Source organism: Papaver somniferum, chromosome 6 (assembly GCF_003573695.1).
Source record: "Papaver somniferum cultivar HN1 chromosome 6, ASM357369v1, whole genome shotgun sequence".
NCBI classification, from domain to species: Eukaryota; Viridiplantae; Streptophyta; class Magnoliopsida; order Ranunculales; family Papaveraceae; genus Papaver; species Papaver somniferum.
In genome coordinates, this window is record NC_039363.1 from 149,261,194 (window position 1) to 149,267,324 (window position 6,131).

A 6,131-nucleotide genomic window follows, 5' to 3' on the forward strand; every position below is an offset into this window, starting at 1 on the left:
AAAAAAAGGGAGAAAACATAATGAAATGCACACACCAAACAATATATAGGTTACATGTTATAGCTTACGCGCCAGAATTTTCTATTGTAGCATGTAGTCCACTCTGATCAAGTTTAACTTTTCTGAAATTAAAAAAATACTACTTTAGAATGAAAAAATCTATACCATAGAACAAACCAACAATTCTAAGTTAATCGTATATGCCATGTCCTCATTTTTCTCATTTTCTAGTACGTGTCTAAATTTTTCATCACATAGAGCGCTTTACAATTACTTATCATATAGTGCTTGAGCACAATATACATATGGACCCCTTCACAATATACATATGAAACCTTAAAATCTATCTACGCGTACGCCAATGCATAAAAAAACCTGAGGGAAGAGATCTGTGAGTTCTCTTCTCGTTACACTTCCTTATCAACCTATATGGCCATAGTATCCCCTTGTGGCGAATCATTCCCTCGTTAACCTTCTTAACAAACAAAATGTGATTCAATCAACCCAATAATAAGTCTCCAATTTTTTTTTTACCCGTACGTGATTTTAACACACCATTATCGCAACCACTTCCACGGTTAAGCAATTATTATTTTTTTTCAAGCGATAATAATAAAAGAAGTACATGTAGTAATACAGTGTTGATTTTGTCTCCTCTTACTACATACAATCAGAGGGATCATATGGTCCCAAATCTGAAATCAAAAGAAAAGAAAGAAAAGAATCAACGCATTGATCGAAATTTACTGCATCAGAGGTTATTGTTGATATTGATAACGCCATGGAGTTCATCCTTTACTTTAAAATTGTAGATACGTTATTTTCATAAACATATATGAGTGCTCCCTTGATCAAGTTTAACTCATTTTCTGGAATTTCACCACCCTTTTAATGAGATTCTCCACATTTTTCTTCCGCAACTCTCTCTTAACTAGGTGCCTCTCCTGCCACTCATACCTACTGTTAGAAATCCATCCAAATAACAAACTAATAACTTAGCTGCAAAGGTAAGATAAGATTATGAAGCCACTACCGACTAAGAAGTCAACCGGGTCTACGTATGGTGATAGAAGTCAAAATCCAAGTGAAGACAAAATCATGCAAGGAAGTCATTGCATGTTCTTGGTAGATAGAGCATTCACTCTGACAACACTACTACCTTGTTAAACACGTGGTATAATATGTGAGATGGTTGGTGATCAATGAGATAATCATGGACCGACAATCGCTTGCTGAATGATTGTGTGATAACTAAAGAAATTCATTATAAGATACTATAATAAGAATATGCAAGTCCTAAAGGTATCGAGATTATGAATATGCAGTACCTCAATAAAGTCTTATTTGTTAATCGAAAGGTATCATTCCTTTCGTTTACTTATTATATATATGCTTCAATGACCCATTACGTAAAGATCTTGTAGCTCACTCATTGTAATATTGGCGTAGTGAAAAGCGTGTCCTGTGGCTTTCAAATAAAAGTTTACTTCAACATTCTTTTACTACAAACTAAATAAACGTGCAGAATTAGAAACTCTTCAATTACTTTTTCAGGAAATACATATCAAATTAACTATCCTTTTGAAGGTAAAATAGTTACATGCATAAGATATTTATTCGGAAAAATATAACTCAAATCATGTACGAAGCTGATTACTAAGGAATCCAGTCCAACAGACACTAATGGCCTTAATTTAAGCCTTGATATAAAGTGATAATATAGAAAATTGGGAATTACAACAAAGTTCTCCAAACGTACAAAATACAAGCTTAATTACTACAGGCGACAAATTAAAGAATTGTCAAGCACCAAGGTGAAGCATTACATTCATATAGCTTAAACGAAGGCCGAAAAGAACTGTCCTCATCGGTCCTTGATGGGTAGTCTGTAACTGAAAATAATAAATCCAAAAATGATAAAATCGTAGCACCACTAAAACTACAGTAAGAAAACTGAAACCAAAGCAAATGAACTGACATGCTGAAGAAAAAAAACAATATATAACTGAAGGCTTTGCTCAAGCAGAATTCTGGTAGAGACACTACCCTAGCTGGAGAGAAATAAAGTACTAAATGTACCTGCCGTTGGGATTAACTTTATAAGGGCTAAGAATAATGCAAACCATTCTTATGCCTTTGCCACCGTCGCTCAGTAATCAAGATTCCCTGATTGCTGCTTGGTAATTAACTACTTGAATTCTTGTCATAACCTCTAATGTCTAAGCAAGAACATTACCACTGTTGTAGAATAATATGAACACTATAAAATGGAAAGGTAGTCGAGACTCGAATCCGACTGTCTAAAAGATCCAAATACTAAGAAAGAAACATAAGTGCAAAACCAAATTCGAACATCAATGATCCTTGCACAACTCTTCCAATACAGTACTTCTGAAATCCAAAGATGATATTTTCTTCATAGATGTTTCCTACTGACATAGAAACACCAACTCTTAAAAAATGCACTCAGTTAAGGTTGTTGATATAGATAACCTTCCCAACCAAAAGATCCCATTTCATCGTTTCATCCTTCTGCGGGGATATATCATCAGCAACTCCAAAACAAAATCAACAAAGAATTCAAAAAAATAAAACAACAGTAAAAATGGTGAGATCTTGCCATAATCAAACAAAAGACGATTCTATAAATGGAAATGGAAACCGATATTTTGAAAATAATATCAACGGAGAGTCTTAAATTTACTCTAATAATTTTGGGAAACCACAGTTATTTACGGTATCCATATTTATTCTTTGAAATATTTTTAGGCTTAGAAACAAAAATTATTTTTTTGTATATATGGATTATGATATTAAGGAAAATAATACTTTTAATGATCTAATATTTTTTTTCCAAAATTCTGCTTAATATCATGCAATTAAAATTTCAGGATTTTTGACAGTAAAGGAAATCGTTGAACACAAAAACAGGGTTTTAAACTTTATACTTTGCATGATATAGCCATTAAGCTTCCAAGCAACCGATTTCAATATCCATGAAATCTGAATGCGGCAATTATTGATCACAATTATATAGTATAAAAAAGAATTCCAACAGAAAGGATTTCACGATTTTATACCTTGCATACGTTTATATTTTGGCCACAAAAGCTTCGAATAACTGATCCATTATCCATGAATTAAAATCTTACTATCACAGATGTTCACGAAAACCTGCAAAATACCTAACCTTTTTCGTCAAAAAAAAACAAACAAACAAACATATGCACAATAAAACAATACTCATATACACAAAAAAATATCGAGAACCAATATCAACAAAAAATTACAATTATAAATCATAAATACCATAGAGTAAAATATAAAAATTTATCACCTTATCAATACGCGGCATTGTGTATGCGTTCATTTTTGTCAACATAGCGAGAAGATGTATACCAGCTTCTGCAGATCAAAAAACACCATTAACCTATATATCGCAAAAAAACCAGAGAAATAAAACAGTGAGTTCTTATCTTTGTTCGAGTGCTTTATATAGAGACCATCCACGAAATTTCCAAAAAAAGATAATCTCCGGTTAGGAAACAACAACCTAAAAGATAAGTTATTTTGGGTAGTTACATTATTCTCATAACACCGTACTTAGTGGTTAAAAATATTTTTGTATAAAAAATACATTACATATCTAGACATAACAAAATCAGATTTTTCAAAAAAAAAAAAACAAAAAAAAGCGGATTTATTTAGTTAATTTTTTTTAAAATTTTAGGCTTATTAAGAATTGAATATATTTAGTTAATTTTTAGACTTATTTTATTTTTAATTTTAATTATGGTATGAACAAAATTTAGAGAAGTAATATCCTTCGAAAAGAAGGAAACGGTTTAGAGAAGTAATATCTTTAATTATGGTATGAACAAAATTTTTAGTTTTAATTACTTTTTTTTTGATATCTTCCCATTTATTTCTTTTGTTACTGATAACGTTTTTTCTTATTTGGAAATCATATTCCTAATTTATTTATTTTGTTGCTGACACCGATTTTTTTCCCTATGGAAATCATACTCCTAATGATTTTATATTATTTTTATTTGTATAGGATTAACAAACCTTTCATTGGATTCATTCAGGTATTTTCTTTTAATCAGTGATTTAAATTTTTTCTTTTAATCAGGTATATTCTCATGATTTGTTTTTAGGTATTTAGTACCAACTGAAAGTGTAATTACAAGATTTTTCTTTTATCCGTAGTTTGGAGTTGTAATTAGGTGATTTTATTACAAAAACTGTAAATGGACATTGGACATTGGATTTTTTTTTATTCATATGATTGATTTAATTTTACGATGAAATCATGATGAACATTGCATATTTTATTTTATTTCATCATGATGAAATCGTTTTATGGTAGGATTTATGAAATTGTTTTATGGTAATGTTGAGGTTGTGTATATTTGTTTTGATATGTTTCTAAGATTAAATAAGATTTAATAATTTTAAGAAATTATTTTCTAAAATTTGATTGGCCAAATAAAATTTCGTGGGACCAAAAGATTCTCTTGAAATTCTATTGGCTGAAATTTAGAATGGTGGGGCCAGAATCAACCAGAAGCTCCGGTTAACCACGTCGCTCGAAAAAACTCTATTTTTATATAGAGAATTATTTCCATCATCTCATGGAAATTCCTTAATCTTATGAAACTCCTTAGTTTCATGATATTTCCTTCACATCAAGGAAATTGTGTAAAATTACATAAAATTTGGAAAGGTGTCACATGGACCGTGGTCACTAGCCGGCCGGCCATGCCCTAGCCGTGACAGGTCCCACACCTTGTAATTCCTTATTTTATTAATTATCATTTCCATCATCTCATGGAAATCCCTTAATCTTATGAAACTCCTTAGTTTCATGATATTTCCTTCACATCAAGGAGATTGTTTAAAACTACATAAAATTAGGAAAGGTGTCACGGGACCGTGGTCACTAACCGGCCGGCCATGCTCTAGCCGTAACCGGTCCCACATCTTGTAATTCCTTATTTTATTCCTTATTAATATTATTTGTTTCCCTCATCTCATGGAAACTCCTTCACTTCAAGGAAACTCCTTGATTTCAACAAACTCCTTGATTACATGATATTTCCCTAAAATCATGAAAATAATAATAAATTAGGAAAAGTGTCATGGGACCGTGCTCATTGTACGGATGGCCATTCCTTGGCCATATCCGGTCCCACACTTCATGATTCCTTCATTTTATTATTATTATTTCCTTCATCTTATGAAGTTTTCCTCAGTTTCATCAAAAAATCCTTGAAAATTCTTCATATTTTCTCAAAATGTTTCTCAAACGCGCATCAGAAAATATCAAAATTCTCAGGACTGAGACACGACCACTTTGGTGACATGAGCATATTGCCTTGACCGACCAAGGTTGGCTCTTTGGCTTGCAAGAGGCCGGTCCCGCACATTTTTATCTTTTGACCTAATTTGTTCACATTAGGTTCAAACTCTTCCAAACACTTTAGGAATTTTCATGAAATGATCGTCAGTCGATCCCATGACCAACCAGGGCCAGTTTCATGAACCCTTGGTCGGTCCTTCATCTCTTCATAATTTATTAGGTCCTATCACCTAAGATTCAGACGATGATTATCTGAATGAAAGATTAAATCAACATTTAATCATCTTTTCACCCACTGGTCTTCAAGAGACTTTGGTATTTTACTCACTCGAGCATCTGGGCGCTTCATGGTCGATTCATCATCCCATGTAGCCGGTCCCTCCTTCAATCCGTGGTTGATTTTCAATAAATCATCAATTGATCGGCAATTAATCAAAATTAGGGTTTCGAATCCAAAATTCTAAGCAGATTCAAACACTAATAATTTTATGTTAATCCCGTGATCAACACTTTAATTATTATACTCGACCCAGTCGTCAGTATCTTAAATTAGTATTTTATTTTGGGCCTGCTACCAATAATTCATCAAATGAGCAACATTTGCTCAAACGAGCAACATTTGCTCAAACGAGCAACATTTGCTCAAACGAGCAACATTTGCTCAAACGAGCAACATTTGCTCAAACGAGCAACATTTGCTCAAACGAGCAACATTTGCTCAAACGAGCAACATTTTCTCAGACTAAGGAATATTGGTTCAACTATC

General features: G+C 32.4%; 1 long non-coding RNA gene across 1 annotated transcript; it reads right to left on the reverse strand.

Moving 5' to 3' along the window:
* Window positions 1-1,791: 1,791 nt before the first annotated feature.
* On the reverse strand, window positions 1,792-3,443 carry LOC113286300. The gene is made up of 3 exons (XR_003329204.1): window positions 3,338-3,443; window positions 3,081-3,174; window positions 1,792-2,532 (listed from the first exon to the last, which is right to left on the reverse strand). It is a non-coding gene; the product is annotated as an uncharacterized LOC113286300 (long non-coding RNA).
* Window positions 3,444-6,131: the final 2,688 nt, after the last annotated feature.